Below are 23755 nucleotides of genomic sequence, written 5' to 3' on the forward strand. Positions count from 1 at the left end.
AGGAGGAACAGAAACTTTTAGGCCTCCAGTGTTGTTTACATTTCTAAAGGAAGCATTTCCAGATGAGACCTGCAAGAAACTGTCATGAATTAAGGGTAAATATCAAAGGGTAAATATTTAAATCAGTTACTCTGATGACTTCAGGTTGTACCTTCTTCTCGGGGTCATGTCTAGAAAGAGCGAGAGTTAGGGGAAGCAAGTGTAAAACAGTCAGGGGTTTTTCTGTTTTTGTTTTTTCACACGCCATTAAAGGAAGGTATATTTTGGTGAATTTTTTTGGAGGGCAGTTTGACCTCAGTTTTGAAAATACTGAGTTTGTGTGCGCTTTGACTCAGCAATCTCACTTCTAGGGGTTTTCCCATGTATATGAAAGGACATCCATCATAGCGTTATTTATTTTGTTTTTGCAGCAAAAGCATAAAACAAACAAACAAACTGAGGAAGAAAAAGAAATATCTGTGCAGGGGCCTGGCTAAATGGTGGTAAATTGGTATTATGAAATTAAATATAGCTGTTAAAAACCGCGGTGGATGTTTATGAACTGACATAAAAAGATGCGTGAGATTAGCGTAGAGTGGAAAAGTTGAAGTCTGTATGGAGAGTGTGCTGTATAAGCATAGCATTTTTTGGAAGGATATAAAATATACTGTCCTGTTAATATAATATAATTTACTAATTATGGAGTATTATAAAGTAAATTAAAATTAAAAGTAAAATTAGTAAAATAAAATTAATAATTATGACAAAGTAATACGAATTGAAATTAGTTAGGGGCACCTGGGTGGCTCAGTTGGTTAAGCGTCTGACTTTGGCTCAGGTCATGATCTCACGGTTCACGGGTTCAAGCCCCACGTCGGGCTCTACACTGACAGCTCAGAGCCTGGAACCTGGTTCGGATTCTGTGTGTCCCTCTCTGTGTCTGCCCCTCCCCGGCTTGCGCTCTGTCTCTCTCAAACATAAGTAAATAAACATCAAAAAAAATTTTTTTTAAAGATTAGCGCACATACCCATATTGTTTATAGTAAAACGGGTGTTATTAAAATGCTTGAAAGTTTGCTGTCTTCTGTTTGTCAGCTACTTTCTAGTTTGCATTCTGATTTGCTTATTCAGACCGTTATGCATATCACATAAGCAATTAAACTTCAGTCCAGCCTAGGGTCGTTCATAATTTCCAAATTGATGTTTTTACTGTTTCTCCAATGGTGTTAAAGATAATGGCGATCGCAGTAGTCGTTATTATTGAACCAGGAGCTGAACACTTGTATTATATGTTCTGTAAACCTCACAAAACCCCGACAGACGATGAAGAAGTGGAGGCTGGACCAACTTAAGTAACTTGCCAAAGTTGTGTAGCCAAGGAAGTTTGGGAGCTAGCCCTCAAGCCCGGCCTAACGCCAAAGACCGTGCTATTTCCATATGTCGTTCTGCCTGAGACATGGCACTGGTGAATTAATTTCTGAGCGTCTGTTTTGCTGTTGAAACAGATAATTTTGGAAAAAGATATAACAGCAAACATGCTTTAATCGTTCGTTATCATCTTGCTTTCGAGCACATTTCACTCACCATTGTGATTATTTATTCCTTGCTTCACATTTGTCTGAGCTCTGACCCTATAGCTATGAAGCTAATGGAAACTTCCCAAGCTCATTTGGTTCTGCTGATATTTCCATCGGGTAAACGCCAGCCCTCCATGAGCAGGGCCAAGTGGGACATGCCACCTGCCATCTGAAACCCGCTCCAGCCTTCAGGGCCGGGCCTGATTCAGATTTGAACGCCATACCGTTGTTTATTTTCTTGAGATGAAGAACAAAGAAAAATAAAAAAGCAAAACCTGCTTTGGAAACATTCAAGTAATGTAATTTCTATTAGTTGAACTAATTTTAGGCTTGGCCTGGTTGTGATTTACAAGATTTCCACAGATCCATAGGGTCCACCCAGGGTGGCCATGTAGAAGTCACGGTAACAGTCCTAGACAGGCCCTTCCAAGCCCCCATCTCCATTCTTGCTTTCCTGCCACCCTCCACCCATTCTCCCATTCAACTCTTTCCTGGGACCTGGTCTTCAGGGGCTGCTGGCATTTTGCAACCTTGTAAGGTAAGTGGGATTGGCATAGCCGTGGGACCATGCCCCCGGAATAGGGAATCTGACCCAATTTTGGGAAAAGCTTTTTAGAGGAAATGGGAATAAAGTCCTGAAAGAAAAGGAATTGAAGTGCCCAGTTATCTGCGGCGAGAGAACAGAATGTGCTGATGTCCAGGTAAAAGAGAACTCCGTGCCTGGCCTTCTCTTGTGAATGAGGATCTTGATTACGGATTGGTTCCTGGACCTTGTTAAGGGCTCTCGATATCATGGCACAAAACCGCCCAGAATAAATGACTTTGTTTCTAAACATTCCTCCAACACCATCGTTGATCCTGAGGGCGTTTAGGAGTCATCTTCGTGTCTGGTCATACCTTCCCTTCTTCGTAAATTCACCCTGGCAGGTGACACGCCTGGGCAAGGTGGAAAACTTCAGGGGCTCCTGTGGAAGGAAGTAACTGCTGGTTCTTGGACAGGGACTGTGGCATAATATCCTTATTTTGAAGCCGGGAAATGCTTAAGGCTGGAGTTTCTGTTTTCAATAACAAGGACGGATATTCACACGAGGGGAGACAAAAGGAAACAGAATGCCCCCGGCCTTAGGCTAATAAGCATTTGGGCTATTTTTATGTGTCACTGACAGAAACATCAGATGACAACCCTCGCTCCATTTCTCTTTATACATTCGGCACTAAGGCCTGCTTCTAAATCTTAAGTTCTGTTAACTCCTGACAACGCACAAACCTGGTTTTCCAGTTTATGCACGCCAGAATTTGGGGCTCTCATCTGTCCTCCAGCTGGTCAAGGAAATCTTTCTCTGGGGTTCTTTTCCTTACTCCGTCTCATCATCTAAATTTATTTTTTGCCCCTGAATACGAAAACCGAAAAGGTGAAGACCAAATTTGAAAATGCATCTGTGTCCCTGCACTCATCCACCTGAAAAAAAAGACGTATGTATATATTGGACTTCAGAAAGTCAACTGAGGGGAAAAGGCAATTGTATTTGTAGTTTTAAAATAACACATCTAGGGGCACCCGTGTGGCTCAGTCGGTTAAGTGTCTGACTCTTGATTTCAGCTCAGGTCTTGATCTCACAGTTCATGAGCTCGAGCTGCACATCGGGCTCTGGGCTGACAGGGTGGAGCCTGCTTGAGATTCTCTCTCTCTCTCTCTCTCTCTCCCTCTTTCTCTGCCCCTCCTCTACCTCTCTCTCTCTCAAAATAAATAAGTAAACTTGAAAAAAAAAATAACAGATCTATTCCGATTCAAGGTCAGCCATAAATGGAATTGTAAAGGATACAAAATAATACATGGGTACTATCCAGGGACAAGAATGATCGTATCATATACAAAATGAATTTAGTTACAAAAGAAACAGTAAAATGCTATTCTTCTAATTGTCAGCAAATTTCCACCAATTATAAATTAAATGCAGTCGGTAAATCCCTTAGATAAAAAAGCTAGTTGAAAACTGAGAACCCTGTAGTGACATTAAGTGTTGTTGGGTACATTAGTCACATGCGTATGATAGAGACAATAAATTGACAGAAGTGTAGCAATGATGAAATGTGTATAAAGCACTGTGAATGCCCCAGAAGTAAGCAAAATATAAATAGATAGCATGCTCGGGCAGAGAGAAAATCAAGTGCTATTTTAGCACTTGGGATGGTGATAATTTATTGTCCAGGCTCTCTGGTCGAGTCAGTGTTTATACGGTGCCGTATATTAACTGGGACAGAAATAGTCCGTGCACATCACTGTCTTGGAGAGGTCACGGAGTGATCCACAGAGATCGCACCAAACAGCCACTCCTTACAAGCAAGGGATTTATAATATTTTCAGTATTCATCCCAAATATCTAAGGCATTTTGACAATTCTGTCCGGTAATGAGTAGGACTCAAAGAGGTGTGTGTGGCGTATGTAATGAGAAAAGACTGGAAAGTGGTTAACATCCCAGACTCGGGGCTCACATTGCCTGGATTCAAATCCCAGCTCTCACGTACTAGCTGTGTTGACCTTGGGCAAATTACTTAACTCCTCTGGGCCTTGCTTTGCTCATTAGTAAACGGAGTTAATAATGGTACCTACCTCCTGCCACGTGAAATGAGCTAACGCGATAAGGCACTGAGAATAGTGCCTGATACAGAGTGAGCATAAAGTGTCCTCCCCTTTCCCCTGCTGCATGGAGATTTCTTAGTGACCGTTTCTCCAGCACCTCCCATGCGTCAGGCACTTTGTTCCCACCCTGCTGAGCCTCGCCTGTACCTTACGAAGTCACAAACAGGAGAGCATTAGAATCCGGGTCTATTTGACTTCCAGACCCGTCCTTTTTATCATGACACTAAGCTGACTCCACTCAATTCTGGCTGATTCCTTTATCGGCTTGGGCTATGTTTTTATTTGTGTCATTGACTATGCTTGATCGTTTCATGTATATATCTCCCCAACCAAATCCTTTGTTCTTTAAGAGCAGACATCTCTCACACCGGGCAACCTTTCTGACTAGAATTCAGTCTGACTATATTAGAATCGGGGGTGGCTGAAGGAATAAACAGATCAGAATTTATATCCGCTGTGAAATGTTCCACTAGCTAGGGAGTGAAACCGATGCCCACTGCTCCTGGCACCGTGGAAATCACGCAAGGCGTCCACACCCTGCAAAACTCTGGTCATTTCTGAATCTGCTCTTCACTTGAGGAAAGTGCATAAGTTCAAGAAGCAGCCATGGAAGGCTTTCAACAATTTGTTGGGCTACCGGCACGGGAAGCTGAAGAGTATGACTCTAAGAGGCTTCTGAGGGTGACATTACTTGTTGGATTCACCGCGGCCCGGGGTGTGAACCTCATGGCGGCTGCACAAAGACCTGATGTGTCCATTCCTCAAGGACAAATCCATCTCGTAGGGGCTGACTCCCACTAACGCCCACTGGACAGGTGTTCAGCCCACAATGCCAGCATATTCATTTGTAAGGAGATACAGATGCTTACCTGCCCCAGCCCATGGTCCCTCTGTGGGTAGATTTTCTTGGGAAGCCAGATGAGCTTAAGAGGTAGCTTAGTGAGCACAGAGTCTGAACACGAGAAGTTAGGAGACTGTGTTGGTGGTCAAGGTAATGGCACCACGATGGTGTCACGTGCTTAATCCTAAGGAAAGGAGAAAGGTTGGCATGGGCGCTGCCAATGTTGTCCTTTCCATCTTACCAACGACGGACAAGTGTGTTCTGTTTGGTGTCCCCATCCCCGAAAACATCCATTGGGACGTAGTCAAACTCTCCAGGATCCGGTCCGTTCCATTTCTTCAAGGTGCCTTTTTCTTTTCTGCTCTGGCTGCCACATATTTGTGCCTGTGTGGTCCCCGGGACAGGGCGTGTTTGAAGGGCAGGCCTTCTATGCCGTGGAGTGGAGGGTCAGCGCTCCGTGGCAAGCTGCCTTCCAAAGAAGCTCCTAGTCGGGCCGTAAGAGGGGAGTACAGTTATTCCTGCTAAAATAAATCGCACTGTGTAAAGTACACAGGAGAGAGGAAAGAGAGAGCGGAGGAATCTCTCCAGCGAATGGTGACTGTTCCAACTGCGTGATTCCAGATATCCGTGTCGAGTTCTCAGACACGTTTTTCCGAGCTCCCCACACCCACACAGAGGACGATGGCCTGGTGTCCCCTCCCTCTGAACTCCTGCTGCACACGTAGCCATTCAGATGCCCCCTTTGTCTTCGGTGCCCTTTGTGGAGTTGGTTTCATTCTTGCCGCCTTTGCAAAGCCTCTCAATTCGCAGCTGCTTCAGCTCTCCCCGAGGTGCCGGCGGGCGCAGCTGAGCACGGGGCCTCGGGGGATCGGGGACATGTCCCAGGACACAGGCTCCCACGGAGGGCCCGCTTTCCTCACCTGGGGAGCTGGAGGAGCAGACACACCGCCTCTACTCTTCTTCTCCTCCTCGTTCCTGGCCCGCAGCCAAGGGGAGGGGCATCCCAGGGGGCCTTTTCCAGCCCTCCCTGGTGGCTGGCGCTCAGGACGTGCCCTGGCCCCTTCTGTGCTCCCATCCACCAGCTGGGCACGCTCCGTGTGGGAAGCCCCGTGCTCGCTAGCCTTCCTCAGCAGTTCCTTGTCCGCGGCAAGTAGTGGGTTTCAACTCCACCTTCAACATGACACGCGTTTGCTCACTCATTGGCGACCTGCGTGCACCAGGCTCCGTGCCAAGTGCAGGAGACAGAGCGCGCGCTTCCCGCCGCGCTACCCTGACTTCCACGGTGTGCACAAGCCTCGGCTGTTTCGGTAATGCTCTGTTCCCAGCCTGCCCGTCCCTGAGGGGCTGCGGGCCGGGTCATCCCCAGAATCCGTTGCAGGGAGTTGCCCTCGTCCTCAGACAAATGCCCAGGGCGGGAACACAAGGTTTTGTGACAGTCTGAACGACTTCCCTAAGGAGATTGGTACAGAGCAGAGCTCCACGTAAAACTGTCCGTCCTGTGCCAGGTCTGCGTGTCTGTGTGTGCAACGACACCGGAGAGCTGCTTTGCAGAAGGGCCAGCTAGCTTTAAGGTCTGCTTTGTGGTGTGGGTCTCACCAGGAGAGCCGAGTTGGCCCCGGCGCCCCTCGTTTCGGGCTCTTTAAAATGCAGGGAAGGGCGCCTGGCTGGCTCAGTGGGTTAAGTGTCCGACTCTTCGTTTCGGCTCAGGTCATGATCTGGCGGTCCGTGAGTTGGAGCCCCATGTCGGGCTCTGTGCTGATGCAGAACCTGCTTGGGATTCTGTCTCTCCCTTTCTCTCTGCCCTTCCCCTGCTCTCATGCTCTCTCTCTCTCTCTCTCTCTCTCAAAATAGATAAACAACCAAAACAAAAATTTTTTTTAATAAAAAAGTAAAATGCAGGGAGGCTGTGCTAGCCACGTTCCTTGCTGTCACACAGCTTGCAGACAGCCGCTGGTCCCAAGGGCGACTCTGTTTTCTCAGAGTCCCTCTGCACAGACCCGCCAAGCCACACTTCGCCCATGGAGGTGTTTGGGCTTCTCGCTCCGGGAGGGCAGCCAGGACGGCCAGGTGTTCTCGGCTGACACGGCTAGAGCGTCATCGGGGCCACTTGCGTGCTTCTTCGTGGTGCTTTATTGAAAACAGCGGGACCGTAGGCAGCCACCTTGTCAGCCTGGCCGTGTCCAGGTGACCTTCCTGATCCTGCAGGCTGCGTCTGACCGACCTAAATAAAGCAGGTCTCCACACATCTTCGCTGCACGTTAGAGTCACTGCGGAGTGTTTAACGATCCTGTCGCCCAGGCCACATCCCGAACCCAGTCCTCCAGACCCTCTGCGCTGGCACTTGGAGCTCCTGGAGTGATTTCGCTGTTAGCAAGACGAGAGTGACTTGTGTAAAGGAAAGGAGAAAAGGTGACGGCAAAGCCAGATAAGGGAGAAGGACGGGGGCCCCCCGGGTGGCTCAGTTGGCTAAGCATCCAACTTCGGGTCAGGTCATGATCTCACAGTTTGTGGGTTCGAGCCCCAAATCGGGCTCTGTGCTGACAATGCAAAGCCTGCTTGGGGTTCTTTTCCCTCTCTCTCTCTCTCTCTCTCTCTCTCTCTCTCTCTGTCCCTCCCGCAGTTGGTCACTCTCTCTGTCTCTCACAATAAATAAATAAGCTTTGAAAAAAAAAGTATTAGAAGAAATTTACATTTCTATTTCAATAAACCTTTACCAACTCTTCTCATCCTTATTTCTCTCCACTGTCCTGAAAGGCAGTGGTTCTGAAGTCTTGGTTTAGGACAGCTAACAAAGACTCCAGAGGCCTGGTCTCACAGAAGAGCCCACACAACTGTATTTTTGCCAAGCTCCTGGGCAATTCTGATACAGCCAACGCCAAGAGCGCCTCTGTTAGAGAAAGCCAAACCCTCACCCTCTCTGTAGGTGAGGACACGGAAGGGTCAAGTGGAAACACGGGACATATGCCGAACCTGAGCCTCACCGTCTTCCACTGCTTGTGTCCCACCTCCTAGTTTCCTGAACTTTCTAGTGATGTCAGTGAACTTCTGCCCCACCCCAGCATGGAAAACGGGTTGTGAGGCATGTTGGGGCCAGCAGCCACACAGCAGGGTAATTTTGGCTAGTTTCCACCTTTCATTTACAAGTCAAACTGAGATGAACTCTAAAACTGGCATCCTCGAAATTAGTAACCCCTGGCCAAACAAGGCAAAATCTCTTCATTTCTGACTAGACAGGCAACAATGAGTGTCCTCTGTCCCTTTTTTGCACTTGATTGCCCTGAAAGTGTCTCATTTGGAGCCTTCCATCACCAGCTAGGAAGAGTGCAGAATGAAACAGAGCGCCCTCGCAGCGTTAATGTTTATTTTTAAAGGCACGAGAAGCCCCTTGGACCGCAGTGAACCAGAGGGTCTGTGCATTGACAAGTTTCCACGGGCATTGTGAGGATGTTGATTAGTGGGAGCCCACGAGGACCCTCGGTGGATTTGCTGCTTGTTGTCTTTGTTGTAACTATAATAGGAAAAAGGACGTGTCTGCCCATGGGGGCAGCTCCCGCAGGAGCCCTGCTCCAAAGCACCACCAGCAAAGCACTGGTGATGGGTCCCCACTGCAGGAAGCGGGTCTCCTGTATTGATGGGAGATCCCCGTACTCCCCCCTGCAGCGTCAGCCCCCAGAAACAGAGTCTCAGCAGAGCAGCCTCCCCGCCACCGAGCTGGCTGGTAGCGATCATTCACATAGCTCTGCTTGGGCTGGGAGGGTGGAAAACACCCTGGAGACTGAGCCCGGATGGGGTGGGCAGACAGCCTGCCTCCACCCCCTCTCTCCAGGGACTGAACGCTGCATGAGGAGCCCTGTAGGACAGGGAGCTGGCAAACGATTCCGTTTCCGTTTCACAAAGGGAGAGAGGGGACTCCTGCCGCAGTCTTTGCTCAAGGACGGGCATTCCTAGCAACGCAGAGGGCTTCTGCTTTATGGGGGGAGTTCGGTCTCTCTCGCCCCTGCTCTTCACGATTTGGCGAACGACTTTGTAAGTGACATTTATCTTCGTACTACTGAAACTCACCTTCCATAACCTGTCAGGGCTTAATAAAACGTCTGCGAGGAATCTTTAGAGGATTTGGAAGGGAGAAGAAAGGAGAAAGGGGAAATGAAGGAAGGGAACTTGTGGGAAAGGAAGGCTTTTTTAATCATGTCAAAACTTGTGCTTCCTTGACGGCATAGATTGCCTGCCATATGCTTATTTGACTGGGGACCCTGGAGTTCTTTCGTGAAGGAAGGGGGACGTTAAACGTTCATCAGAATACCTTTGTAATGGGTGTCAAAGTACAGAAAGTTCATCGAGCGAGAAAACGGAAGGCTGAGTGAATGAACAGAGAATAATGGCACCCGCAACACTGATGAAATTTACTGTCTGCCCAGCACCCACGATGGGCCACACCACGTATGCCCACCCGTTCCGTTTTCGTAAGAACCCTAACCCGTGAGGTGGGCACAGCTCCTGTCCCTCATCTTAGAAAGGAGGATGAGCCAACAATGACGTTAATCAAAAGATTTCTTTAATCAAAGAACATTTCTTCAATGTCAGCGTCTGTCCAAAGACCAGTGGTCATATTCAGGCCTGGAAACGATCAGGCCCCAGGCTGAGATGCGCTCCCTCCCTAAGGTGGAGCTGGGGGCCCTCTTCCCCACACCCCAATGGGTCGCTCTCTGGGAACCAGACCCACAGGATGAGAATGTCTTTGCGGTCACCCGTCTCCTCGCTTTACAAATGGAGTCAGGAGAGAATATGTGGAGGGGTTCCTCTATAGCACTTCCGAAGATTTGGAGCCAGATGAGAGATTCAGGGGCTCTGGAAGGATCCAGGGCCTCCGTCTTGAAGGCGGAGTGTCCCGTGTCTGAGAATCTGGCAAGGCCGCCAAGCCAGGGAACTTTCCTACGGCCTCTTTCCCTCCAGTCTTTTCTGCCAATGCCTTGAGAACTCATATTCTTTTTCTTCCCCCCACCAACTCCAGCAGCTTTGCCGAGCACCTCCCTGGCCCTCAGGAAATGTTCAGCTGTGGGTGGACCATTTATCCTCCCTCTCGGCTGCCGAATCTTTGTGTGTCCAGGGCAGGAAAGGAGGTAAACACGGCCGCTTGTGTGGCACCCATGCTGTGCCTCAGGAAGCCTACTCCGAGATTCCTAAGCAGGCTCAAGAATGGAGGCAGAGAACAAGCCAGAATATCCTTGCCGCTTTATTTTACTATTATCTTTAAATGGCAGACTTGTACTTTTCCATTAATTTCAGTTGAGTCAAGGCCCGTGACTTTTGTGATCCCCAAATCCTCTGTAAATTCACTGCAATTGGTCTCCCCACCCCCCACCCCCCACCGCTGCCCAAACCCCTCTCCAGTCCCTGCCTGGGAACCTGCCCTTTAAATTTGACATGGCTAGGATTTTAATCTCTTCTCAAAGGCACAGTGACAATTTCACAACAAAGCAGAGAGGTTGGGTGGTGGGGGTGGGGGGCGGGGGGGTTGTTTTCTGCTCCCATTAAGAGAGCAACTGTTCTGTCTTTGTCCCGTGGGGCCAGCTCTTGGCACAAGACCGGGGAGACCTCGAACTTGGTGTTGCAACATCCATCAGACCCAAGTGCGTCTGGGCTCCTTGAAGGTGAACTGCAGCTGTTTGGATAAAATTCTAAAATCTTGTTTGTGAGATTCTCAGGCCTTGTTTTACAATCGTTCTCCTTGGCAGAGAAACCAGGAAGCTTTACTTTCCCAGGATCCCAGGCAGGTAATTGTTTTCCCAAACTGCATTTTAATCTCTGATGGAAATGGACATTCTTCACTCTGAGAACTTTCGCCCACATCTATAAACCGTCTGTATTTGCCCCGCGCGTTGGAGAAGCCAGACAGCCCCGAGACTCGATTACAGAATGGCCCTCCCTGCCCCTAGATGCGTTTCCCTCTCTGGTTATAATTTAGGGCCATTTACATTTCTAAACAACAGTTAGGAGCCTTTTAGTCCCTTGGAATCTTGGAGCGCTTTCCTCCTAAGCGGCCGGTCACGTCCAGGTGGCGGATGATCTCCTAAGATTGAGAATTGGCAGACTGTGTCATCGGTGCAGTTTTTAAGCAAAGCAGCGTGAGCTCTAACTATCTGGTGGTTTATGCCACAGCCAGGCGCTTTCGTGGCCCCCAGTCTCCTACTGATTTATCCCTAGGCTCCTCAGGACTAGGGCCCCGGTTCTATTCCCATCCCTCCAGCTCACTGGGACTGTGGGACAGCTCAGAGAAGTGGCTGGTGACCAGATAGCACTGTTGAGAGCTGTGCACATACCTGTGAGGCTGGCTTGGTGCCGGGCTCTGGAGAGGGACGGGCGAGCTCGTTTTCTACCGTCGTCTCTTCGTGGAGGTAGGGAGAGTGTGCTCCAGGGAGCACGTTACAGCCCTTCCCTGGTGAATTGTCAGTCTGCACACAGGTCGGCCTGGAAGCCCGACTTCTCAGGCACGTCCTGTGCCCCGTCTCTCCAGGTCTCTGAGAGCCAGTGCCACTTCTGAATCCAGAGTTCGAGGCCCTGTCTCCCTGGGGGTCATCCAAAACATAAAGGCCAAAACACTTGAAAAGCCTAACTTGCCATGATGTCTTTGTTATTCTTCAACAGACATCCACCTGCCAAGCCTGGTGCTAGGTTCTCTGACACTGGAGGGGTCCAAATCTGGTTTGAAACACGAGCAGAGTTGCCAGTCCAAGGCAGTCTTCAGCAAACGCCCCGGGCGGGGGGCGAGGGGGGGCAGCGTGTGGTGGATGGTGAGAGGTGAGGTGAGGAGGGCCTGTCGGGCCACGTGGATCTTGTCCATGGTCTCCTAAGGCGGGCTGTTTTAGGAGAGCGGGACGGGAAAGACAGGCCTTTCCGGGCTGAGTGGACAGCCTGATGGTGAAGGGATCAGGGTAGATATTCAGAGAAGGACGAGGGGACATTAGGTTTTCTGTGGTTATTTTTTTAATGTTTATTTATTTATTTTGAAAGAGAGAGAAAGAGGGAGGGAGTGCGAGCAGGGGAGGGGCAGAGAGAGAGAAAGAGAATCCCGAGCAGGCTCCACGTTGTCAGCACGGAGCCCGATGCAGGGCTTGAACCCGCAAACTCAGATCGTGACCTGAGCTGAGATGAAGTCTTAACTGCCCGAGCCACCCAGGAGCCTTGGTTGTGGGGGTTTTTTGTCAGGTGTTCATTGTGCTAGTTGTGCGGAGAAGCAGGGTGGTGCAGGTGAATGAGGTGGGAAACGCAGAGGCGTGGCTGATAGTTAACACTTCCCCTGCCCTTAGCAAAGGCATGTTTGGTACATTCTCTCCGAGGGGGTCCCAGCAATCCACCGAAGTCTGAGGATTCCGGCCCTTGGACATACCCACCACGAACTCATTCGTTCATTTTTTGTTTCACTTATTCGCTCACTCGTTCAATCAGCCAACATTTCCTGAGCAAGCACTGACTCGCATGGACGTTGCGAGGCAGCCGAGAGCAGGAAGGCTCTTGCACCGTGGTCCCCGGGTGCCTGACCACCCACATCAGTCCCCTAGGTCTCCCTCGCACCCCCAGTGGGTCTCTACCGTCAGAAGGGTGTGGAGAAAGGGTGAGAGACAGACCCATTTTTCTCTGGCTGGGTCTCGTCGTCATGGAGAACACTGATTAGCCGGCAAGCGATTTTATCAAAAGGGTTCTCTAAACACTCAATTCTGTTCCCGCCACTGCTCCCCGTCCTAATAAAGTAATATCCTGTGGGTGCACCATGCAGAATGCTGACAGGAACAAAGCAAACTCATCCGGGAAGGTACACAACCAAACGACCGTGGCGGGACTTTGAGCCGACACCGGTTTTTAGCTTTACCTTTGCTTGAAAGTGTCATCCACAGTTTTTCACCTCCCTTCCCATCCTCCTAAGCCACATCTCTGGTGTGAGTGCTTCGCGTTGTCTCAGGCTTCAAGGATCCTGGCGAGGCTGGTGCCACTGGCCAGCCAACCCCAGGTCACTCTGTTCTAAGAGGTGCAAGCCCCGCAGAAAAGTCGAGAGCAGGGGTCACCTGTCCCGCGGGCTCTAAAGACGTGCCTAGGTGGGTAGACTGCTGACCGGTCCCAGTAGCTTTGTTGTCCCCTGTGGCATAGGGTCCAGGCAAGGTGGGCTCCCCGAGAACATTTCTGGGCACGTGCAAAGTGGAAGGAGGGGAGAGAGGGGGTCAGAGAAGCGGCTTTGAATCTCATCTCCAGTGTTTTAGTAGGTAATTGGTTCAGGCCACCTCTCAACTTCTCTGAGCTCGGTTTCTTCCCCTTTGAGTTTCTTCTTCAACCCATTGGTGAAACAGGTTTGGCACCGTTAGGGACCTCAAATAAACTAACCGGGGCTGGAATTCACCTGGGATGGCCCAGCACAGCTATGCCAGCTGTTTACAGCCAGCTGAAATCCACCCTGATTGGCCTGGGTGCACACCGTGCTGGTTGGTAAATACTCCGGCTGTGACTCCTGGAAATAATTTGTGTGAAAGAGTTTGCAGACAGAACAGTGCACTGTTAGCTAGTTTCACTGTGGCTTTTGGGTAGCTGCCTTTTCCGAGTCTAACTTAAAATGCGTTCCCTATATACATTTTTTTTCCTCAGCTGACAAATTAATATTCTTCAAATTAGCATATATCCTTTGAGGCTCAGCAAAGGAGAATTACTGCAACGTCGAAGCTTAAACATTCTTGCCCAGTGTTTTCCATGAGTGCTGATGACTTAGCTTCCCGAAGTTCCAGGGCATGAAACATACCTGAGCCTTGGAAAGTGACCAGAGGGTCACTCATGTCGGTCTTTTGAATGATGATTATATTCGAGGAAGGTGACTCAGGGCATAATATGACGGACTCCTGTAGAATGTCAAGGTCTCCCTTAATTTTGATTTGGGGTTCTGTGTGACATCGTGGGTGAAATGCTAGACAATAGATGTTTTTGAAAGGGGGGTGTGTTCTGTGGTTCTTAATGGGATTCCACAAAATTAAATGTGTGTGTGTAATAAATATATCTATATATCTTTGAGAATTAAATTAAAGCTACGTACCTTCTTTCCAGAAAAATTCACACAGGGCATTTAGCCTTATATTTTCGGGGAATTAATGAATGACTCAAGGCTGTTAAGTATCCTAACAAAGGGTTCTGTTATCCAAAGGAGGAAACCCTGTGTCTAATGTCCCTTTCTTTGCTAAGATTCTCATTGTTTTTCTCACTTAAAAGGAAACTTCAAGAAGGGGCATCTGGGTGGTTCAGTCGGTTGAACGCCCAACTCCTGGTTTCGACTTTGGTCATGATCCCAGGGTCATGGGTTGACCCCCATGTTGGACTCCATGCTGAACGTGGAGCCTGCTTAAGATTCTCTCTCTCTCTCTCTCTCTCTCTCTCTCTCTCTCTCTCTCTCTTTCGACCCCTTGACCCCTCTCCTTCACTCACACGCTCTCTCAAATAAAAAAAAAAGAGAAACTGCAAGTCAAATTTTATTAGAGTCAATATTATTCTACCATAAATATTTCTTAATGACCACTTCCTAAAATTTCTCAGCTCAGTCCTGTCAAGACTTTACCCAATGACAAAAAGTCTGGTACGAAAAAAGCAGTTTCATATAATTATAATAGTTCATAGTAACAGGACTTGATATCCAATAACAGGAAAAATTATTCTATGGACATGTATTTATTTTGAAGCTTAACTCAAATAGGAGTAATGTTTTTTCTTTCCTCGCTTGTACAGGGTGGAGATATACTTTTTTCTTTCAATTTGTTTTTCCACATCTATTTAGAGCAGTCAAAATAGGAAAACTACTACACAGGTCCTAACATTCACTTCCTCCATCCGTTTTCTGCACTCGGTCCCAGGTCTGATGACTATAACGTTTTAAACATGCCATTTATTTTTATTTTAGTCTAAATATCCCTTCAGAAACACCAAGGGAAAATATTTTTAGCCTCACTAAAAAAACAAACAAACACGTTTAAACAAGTAACACCCAAAACGTTCAGGTGGAATTGGTGTTTTCGAAGTTTGCGTGTTTTAACAGTGAGCCCATAAGATACATGCGCTGCAACAGAATTTCTCTTCATCTTGGATATGCCAGTTTCTTTCAGGAATTAAAACAAAGAGGAGACTTGATCGTAACTTCTGCAACGGAACTAAACCTGTTGTGTTGAAAGGTGTTTGCAAGCTAGACAATCAGCTGCCTTTTCCCCTCCGTTTTTAATCACTGTTTGTAAACATCCTGTGCAGAGCCAGTGGACGTGCAGGTAATGGTGTAAATGGAGAAAAAGAAGAGCTAGAAAAGGCCTAAATGCTGACTTCAGCCCCATCTGGGCTCCATAAAGATCGCCTTTTCTGCCTTCGGGGTCTCACAGGAGACTTTTTACATTTTCAGGTAGAATTAATGGTTGAAAATTCTTCACTTCCTGTTTTAAAATTTTTTTTTTTTCCAACGTTTATTTATTTTTGGGACAGAGAGAGACAGAGCATGAACGGGGGAGGGGCAGAGAGAGAGGGAGACACAGAATCGGAAACAGGCTCCAGGCTCTGAGCCATCCGCCCAGAGCCTGACGCGGGGCTCGAACTCACGGACCGTGAGATCGTGACCTGGCTGAAGTCGGACGCTTAACCGACTGCGCCACCCAGGCGCCCCTACACTTCCTGTTTTGATCCCCACTCTGAGGACAGGATCCTCGATCCCCTGAAGATCCGAGGAGGGAAAATAATTATATTTTGATTAAAAAGCAAGATCCTTCTTACCAGTGCTTCAGGGTCGAACAGCCGGAGCATGTTTAACGTCTGTAATTGTTCTCGCTCCGTGAGCAGGTGAATGTGGAGTTAATACTCATGAATGAGTCAATACTGTTCACCGAGTGATTACCTGGCGATGTGCTTCCTTCATTTTAGAAATTGTTCATAGAGATTGCATTCCCTCGTGGGGTTCTGAACGGCAAGCCTGTGGCTAAGCCCAGCGCTCTGCATTAAGGGGTCACTTGGAATACTCTGTGTCTTTACATGTCCCCCCAACTATAGGTCAGTCAGATTTTCGATTTTATTCATTACATTTATCACCTCTATCTCCTATAACCCGAAGCATGGTAACCATATATATTTCTGCCTAGCAGTTTTCTAGTTTCACTTAGCCCGTGGCGTCGGATAGCTCTTTTGTGAGTGCTCTTAACTAGACTTGTGCAAGAATAAATGACGTTATCTATCTGTCAGTTGAGGGTAGTAGCCCTTCTCGTCTCGTGATTATAAGTGCTTTTCTCTTGCAAGCCTCCTGAACCCTGTTGGGACCTCAGTTGCTAAGCATTTTCATTGCCCTTTATCTGAATTTATCAGGATCTCCTAACCTCCCTCACCTCGGCAGTGAATCAGGCTTATTCACGCCACACAAGAACAATCGCAGGCAGGCACTGTGAAATGTATCAGCAGGCTATTTAAATCCTTTTATTTCCTAAAAGTTTCAAAGGTCAGATCTTTGAAATTAAGGGGTTTGTCCTTTTCTTAAGACCTCATTAGGCTGGGGACTGAATCTTGAAAAGTGTATAAACTCTCACCATTGGCAGGGTGGTCACCTATATCACACATGCCTGTGAATACATCGGCAAAACACGGTTTTTAGACTTCTGCACAAAAAGTTCACTCCGCATTCGGAAAGGAAGAAAACATTAGTTGTAACAGTGAGGAAACCCCACAGAAACTTAGCTTAAAATATTTTATGAACATCTGAAGGATCAATTGTTTTCCACTGTTCTCCCAAAAAGTCCCTTCACCAAAAATGTCTAATGGAAAGGTTGTCTTCTTTCTGATTCTAAGTTTTTAGGAGAAGGTGCCTGATTGGTTTAATTCTCTTTGTGCCAATGCCCAGCCAACTGCCAATAACGGCACAATGACCTTCTGTGACTAGTCTGATTGATTTCATCCCCCTTTTCACGTTTTCATTTGTACCTGTTTCCTTACGTGCAGAATAGAAGTACAAGTGAATGAAGGTTTCCAGGGGTGCAGGTGGCTTCAAGATTTGAAGAGGACGGGAGGGAAACCTTGTAGAAGGATAATGAAGCCGGGGAAAAAATCTCCAGAAAGGGGCCCGCCTCATGGGTCATGTAAGCATTTTTGCCATGTTAGTGGAAGATTCTCTCTGATGTGGGGCTGGGGTCAGAGCCTTTTCTCCCTGAACGCCAAAGGTGGCAGAGAGGAAGCAAAATGTAATGTGGTCCCACAGAGCTCTGCAAGGGTAAGTGAAGGTCATAAACAGTAATTCAAAATAAGAGTAGCACCCAGATGCCCAAGGTACGAATTGCTAACATCAAGTGCTTACTGTGCACAGGCACAGTTCAGCTCTTTGCTGTATTCTTGCAGCCGTTTAGAATCCAGGGTCGAGGGCACCTGGGTGGCTTGTTGGTTAAGTGTCCAACTCTTGATCTCAGCTCAGGTCATGATCTCATGGTCATGAGACTTGAGCCCTGCATCAGGTTCTGTGTTGGATGTGGAACCTGCTTGGGATTCTCTCTCTCTCTCTCTCTCTCTCTCTCTCTCTCTCCCTTTGCCCCTCCCCACTCATGTTCGCCCTCTCTCGGAAGGAAGGAAGGAAGGAAGGAATGAAGGAAAGAAGGAAGGGAAGGAGGGAGGGAGAAAGAAAAAGGAAGGAAGGAAGGAAGGAAGGAAGGAAGGAAGGAAGGAAGGAAGATTAAAACAAATAAAATAAAACCCATGTTGCTACATGCTGCCTCATCTGCTTGGTTTTGATTAGCTCTGTCATTTATTCATCCTTAATAATACTAATAACTAACATAGAGTACTTACCATGCTCCAGGTACTACTTTAAGCAGATTATGTGTAATAACTCATTGAATCCTAACAAGAACTGAATGAGATAGGTCCTATCATTCTCCCCACTTGATAGATGAAGAAACCAGGGCACAGAGATAGATTTAGCACCTTGCCCAAGTTCACACAGTAGTTTGTGGCTGAGCCAGGATTAGACCCGTGTTTGTGTTCTTAGCTGCTGCGTTGGGCTTCCTCTCAGGTGCTGATCACTGATTACAATCGTAATATGGCTATTAGTTATATGAGTTTACGTGGAAAAATGTAAAAAAATATAAAACAGGGGCACCTGGGTGGCTCAGTCAGTTAGGCATCCGACCTCAGCTCAGGTTATGATCCCACTGTTCATGAGTTCGAGCCCCACATCAGGCTGTGTGCTGACAGTTCAGAGCCAGGAGCCTTCTTCACATTCTGTGTCTCCGTCTTTCTGTCCCTCCCCCATTCACACTCTGTCTCTGTCTCTCTCAAAAATAAACATTGGGTCGCTTGGGTGACTCAGTTGGTTAAACGTCCAATTCTTGATCTTGGCTCAGGTCAAGATCTCACAGTTCATGTGTTCGAGCCCTGCATCAGGCTCTGCGTGGATGATGCGGAGGCTGCCTGGGATTCTGCCTCTCCTGTTCTCTGCCCCTCCCCTGCTTGTGTGCATGCTCTCTCTAAATAAATAAACTTACAAAAATTTAAAAATAAATAAACATATAAAAGTTAAAGAAAAAAAAAGGAAGAATATAAATCAGACCATCTCTGTTCTCCCCAAAGATAAAATGTAAAAAGAGGATTAAAATTACCTTGATGATGTCCCCTGGTATCCATCTCTGAAAGAAAACGCAACTCTTTTGTCTGCATTTAATTTAGAAAACGAGGTCCTGTTGCTCCAGACAGCCCCCAAGAAGCCCTCCATGGAATCACTTAGGGAGCGAAGGTCGCTAGACGTTATTGGGCACCTGCCGCCTGCCTGTGCTTGTAGATGTGCGAAGCCCTTGTCAGACTTTAAGAATCTGGGACGATAAACCAGGACCTCAGAATCAGGCCTATCGATTCAGCGCTCTTAGGCCAATAAGCAGGTCTTATCAGAAACCGAAGACCCCAAAATAAAGACTCACGGCCGCCGAGCCTCCTCCATGTGTGTGAAGCGGTGTTTGTGTTCACCTGTTTACTTTGGATTCCGGTAGAGAAAGTGCAGTAACCGTCCGTCCGCACTGTTTCTCGACACCGTCCTCGGATGACCCTTCCTCTTCTTACGGATACACAGACCACCTAGCAAACCCTGACGTTCCAGGAGGACATTTTACTTAGCACAAGGGAACCTCTTGTTCCCTTGTTACCAGTTACCAGTTCCCTTGTTCCCTTGTTACCAGTGAACGGAGCTGTTTACATTTCCCTCCGATTGGAAGCATATCAAAAGCTTCAGGGCATCAGAAAATGCAAGCTACATAACAAAATTCCGAGTCCAAGCATGTCATGGGTTTTTGGCTCTTGATGTCAGTTATGGGGGATTATAACCCTGGTGAGATTCTCAGCGCAGCGCTGGCAGTCTGTCTTAGAACAGCAGCCGGCTGCGACAGTGACCTCTAAGACTGTGGAAATGTACCCTCCAGGGCTGCTGTTTCTCTCCTCAGCTTTTGGCCTGGGCGGCCAGTCCCAATACTGACAGGGTAGCAGCTGCTCAGGGTCCAAAGGGACTTACAGGTTCTTGGCAGTGAAGGAAACAAGGATGTACGGGAGCCCTTGAAAAGCCCTCTGGTCGTCCCTGCTGCCTTTAGGCGGGACCACCCAACTGTCCCAGCCAGTTGAAACCAGTCCTATTTTAAGACCTCTGGAGAAGAAACTCCAAACTCCCTTTGTCAGCTTTGGCAAATGCTGGCAAAATGGTCTTCGGTAGCTAGGCTTTCCCATCAGCAAGAAGAGGAACCTGTCTTAGAAAGTGATAGGATCGGGGCACCTGGGTGGCTGGGTCGGTTGGGCGTCTGACCCTTGATTTTGGCTCCGGTCGTGATGTCATGATTGTGGGATCAGGCCTCATGTCGGGCTCTGTGCTGAGTGTGGAGCCTGCTTGGGATTCTCTCTCTTCCTCTCTCTATGCCCCTCCCCACCCCCTCTCTCAAAAATAAATAAATACATACATACATACACTTTTTTTTTAAAAAGCAAGTTATATGATCTAAAATGTTCCAGAGATAGATGATAGGTAGGTAGGTAGGTAGGTAGATAGATAGATAGATAGATGATGGAGAGAGGGACGTAATAGATGAATAGAAGGGGGGGGAAGGGAACAAGGGAAAGAGAGAGGGAGACAGAGAGGAAAGCTAGTTGTGAAAGATAACTAAACCCCAAGCAATGGGACATTTGAGAATTATTTATTATAGAATTATATGCCAGGGGAGTCCCCTAAACCCCATTGGAAACAGATGCCACCTTCTCTCACGCTCCTAGAGCATTCTCCACATACCTCTATTATAGCACCTTCTTGTGTTGCAACATGAGAATTTGCTAGCTCTTGGTCTCCCTAGCTACAGTGTGAGCTTCATAAGGCAGGGATTGTATCTTATTCTTGTGTGTAGCCTCAGCATCTAGCCCAGTGTCTAGCTCCATGGAAGGGAAGGAGGGCGGGAGGAAGGAAGGAATGGAGAGGGGAGGGAGGGAGGTACGTAGGTCAACCAATATGAGAAATAAATCCAGTTCCCTTAAGGAGTGCATCATTCCTAAATCTTCGATCTTTAACATTTTCCCACCCAAACTAGACCTATCTGACGTCCCATTTCGCCTCGGTGAACTGTCACACTCAAAGTCAATACGATTATATAATCTGCCCGGTATTGGAAGGATTTGTTAACACTTATCTCTGTTTAACACCTTTCTAAGGAACACCCATTCATTGTAATGTTATTTGTCTCTGAAATGATTTCCCCCCAAGTATATTTCATGTGAGTTCATTGTTTACATAGATATGCATTTTCCACGGTCCGAGTACTATTGTGTGGTCTTGGCCAGTGAGAGCTGGTGTGGCACACCGGAGGGTAGCCTCTGGTTCTGTGCCTACTCGTGTCCTTGTGCACATATTCCCAGCCGTAGCATCCTCTCCGTGTGTGCCATCATGGAGTATGTTCTGTCTCCTCTGACTCTCCTGCTACTGTTGACACACAGTGGCTGGGGAAGAGGCGTGGGAGTAAAAGCCCAGCTCCTAATGCCATCAGGGGAAGTTTCGGGAAAAGGGCAAAGCCAGCTGGCAATTCAGGCTTGCCAGGAATTCCTGGGACCTGGAAACCGCTGTCACCGGTGTCCTAGCCTGGAGGGTCACTGTGTAAGGAATGGGGAGCAGTGGGAGCTGCAGGCAAGCGTGACTTTGTGGGGATCTTAGAACCGTGGGAGGTGACAGAGTGCGATGCTAGGAACATCACTCCGCGGCGACCCTCAGCGTCCGAGGTTGCGTCCCAGAGCCAGGCAGGATATGCGTGTATTAGCCCTGCTGTCCATGAGAGCTCCGGGAAGCTAATCTGTCTGGGGTAAACCCCCTCCCTTCCCAGATCCACATCCTCTCATCTTTCAAAGCCCAATCCAAGGTTTGGCCAAGTGTCTCCTCCTCCTCAGGATATTCTCCTCCCCTTGGAGCTCTCGCTCTCTCTCTCTCGCTCTCTCTCTCTCTACCTTAGCACCTGCTGGCATCCCTCTTGTCCTGTGAGCTGTCTCTCTCCGGGGCCCTGTGCCAGGCTGTGGATAAAGGCCTGAGTGCCTACCATACTGCAGATTCTTTCTGCAGAGGGTGACCAGCCCCTCACACCGAGGGCCAGGCGTTGTGTCTTGTGGGCCTCCGACCGCAACCATATCCCATGTTGGATTAAAGCGCCCAGTTTAACAAAGAGGCAGCGGACTTGCTCACAGGTAGACGGTACAGCCGGTGAGCTGATCTGGCACAAGGACTCGGCCCATTTGGGGCATTGGTTTTCGATGATAACTGTCTGGATCAATTAGACCCTTCCTGGGAGTCGTCGCTGTATTTCACGTCATCATAGAGCTTATTTGTGCTTTCCCTTGGGCTGGGGTCTTTTTATTTAATGTTTTATTTATTTTTGAGAGACTGAGTGCAAGCGGGAGAGGGGCAGAGAGAGAGGGAGACACAGACTCTGAAGCAGGCTCCAGGCTCTGAGCTGTCGGCACAGAGCCCGACGTGGGGCTGGAACCCACGAATCGTGAGATCATGACCTGAGCCGAAGTCAGACGCTTAACCCACTGAGCCACCCAGGGGCCCCAGGTCTTTTTTATTCCCTCTCTAGATCATCAGGTCCTGGAGGACAGAGTCTTACCTAATCCTTCTTTCCTCGCCCTCTGTACCTGGGTTCTTGGCATTCAGGAAATATCGAGCAGGTGAATATGAAACACGTTGGCCTGATGCCTTCACCCAAGGACTGGCCTACTCTCCTGACTTCTTCTCAGGTTCTGCAGCCAACGATACAAGAGAGAAGGGATCAGAGAGGTCTCAGCATCCCTGAGCAGTGTGAATTGGGCCACTGGAGAGGGCAGTGGAGGCAACAGCAGCAGCTGGCCAAGGATGTGGTTGGAGGAATAAACACACAAGATGCCTGCGGGCCGCCCAGGCCAGAGAGGTCTGAGGCTTGGAGCCTGGGATGTGGGGACAAAACAGTCCTAAGACAACGAAGACAGAGCCAGAGACACGAAAAGCGGACAGGGGCAAGCCCGTGGAGAGGGACAGACACACAGACAGAAATACCAAATGCCGTTCATCCAAACCGGCACAGGTCTGCCCGTGCTAGCCAGCGTGAGCTCCTGCTTACCCCCAGCCCCGGGTGGTAAGAGCCTCAGAAGCAGGGGATCTCGTATTTTGTTCACCTCGCTACGCCCAGGGCCCCACAGGACCCACATAGGGCCTGGCACACTGTAGGCTCCCGGTCGTGGTTTTTAACCCGAGCCAAATTGATAAAAAAGGATTTCGCAGCCTGTCTTGACGATATATCCAGAGGGCTACCAAGGTTTCAGTCACCTTGAGCGTTATGAAGTTCTCTCCCTTAAATCTAACTGCGCTTTCCTGACACAGCTTAAGTCCATTTCCTCTCCAGTGGCTTAAAATGCACGGGATGATTTTTCCGCCATTCAGGAAGAAGGAATGCTGTGTCTAAAGCCTGGATTCAATAAAGCCAGATTTTTAAAAAACAGCTCTTAGCATCTTCTACTACAGACACTGGTCTGGGCAGGGCTTTTTACTTTATTGAATCCAGCTGAATAGCTTGACTACATTAATAATGGGGCTTCATTTCCAACCACTGCCTCCCAGTCTTTTCCCCTAAAAGCCTTATGGTACTTAAGCAACTGCTAATACATGAATAATTGCTGGTGGCATCATTTCCTGCCATGATTTGACCACCAGGATGAGGTTTTTCTTCTTGTACCTAATCTGGAGTTCTCGAGCATGCCATGTGTGGGCTTGCAAGATCATATTTATAAAACACAGTAAACAAATCCAACTGTAGCTATGATTTGGGCTGCACTGAGGTTCTCTGTGCTGAGAAATTAGGGATTTGGGAAGATTCTGTCGGGCGTATAGTAACATTGGTCTGAAGGGGATCCTCCCTCAAGCCTGTTGAGACGTTTGAGCCGGTATCTCCATGGAGCGTGGGTAGTGCCATTTTGAGGTCGCCCAGGATGGCACAGTTGCCTTCCTGCATTTCAAAGGGACGCTGTTTACTTGGTGCCCGTATCGCCCTACTTCCTTTTGAAGTCTCCCCGGAAGATGACATCACATCATTAGTTCTCTTTACGTTGGACTTGAGTGATGATGGTCTTGAGCATACACAAGCGGACGAGGTATCCGTGTAGAAGGCCGCTGAAAACACAACGCTTCGCTGCAACAGGAAAGTCGC

At 48.2% G+C, this 23755-nt stretch overlaps 1 protein-coding gene across 2 annotated transcripts in view; it reads left to right on the top strand.

Moving 5' to 3' along the window:
• The window catches only part of BCL2 (BCL2 apoptosis regulator), a 177700-nt gene that overhangs the window by 117100 nt on the left and 36845 nt on the right, over window positions 1-23755 (top strand). The window lies entirely within an intron of this gene.

This window comes from Lynx rufus, unplaced genomic scaffold, assembly GCF_022079265.1.
Source record: "Lynx rufus isolate CCGP_SWC_20201006 ecotype Redwood Valley unplaced genomic scaffold, mLynRuf1.p SCAF_20, whole genome shotgun sequence".
NCBI classification, from domain to species: domain Eukaryota; kingdom Metazoa; phylum Chordata; class Mammalia; order Carnivora; family Felidae; genus Lynx; species Lynx rufus.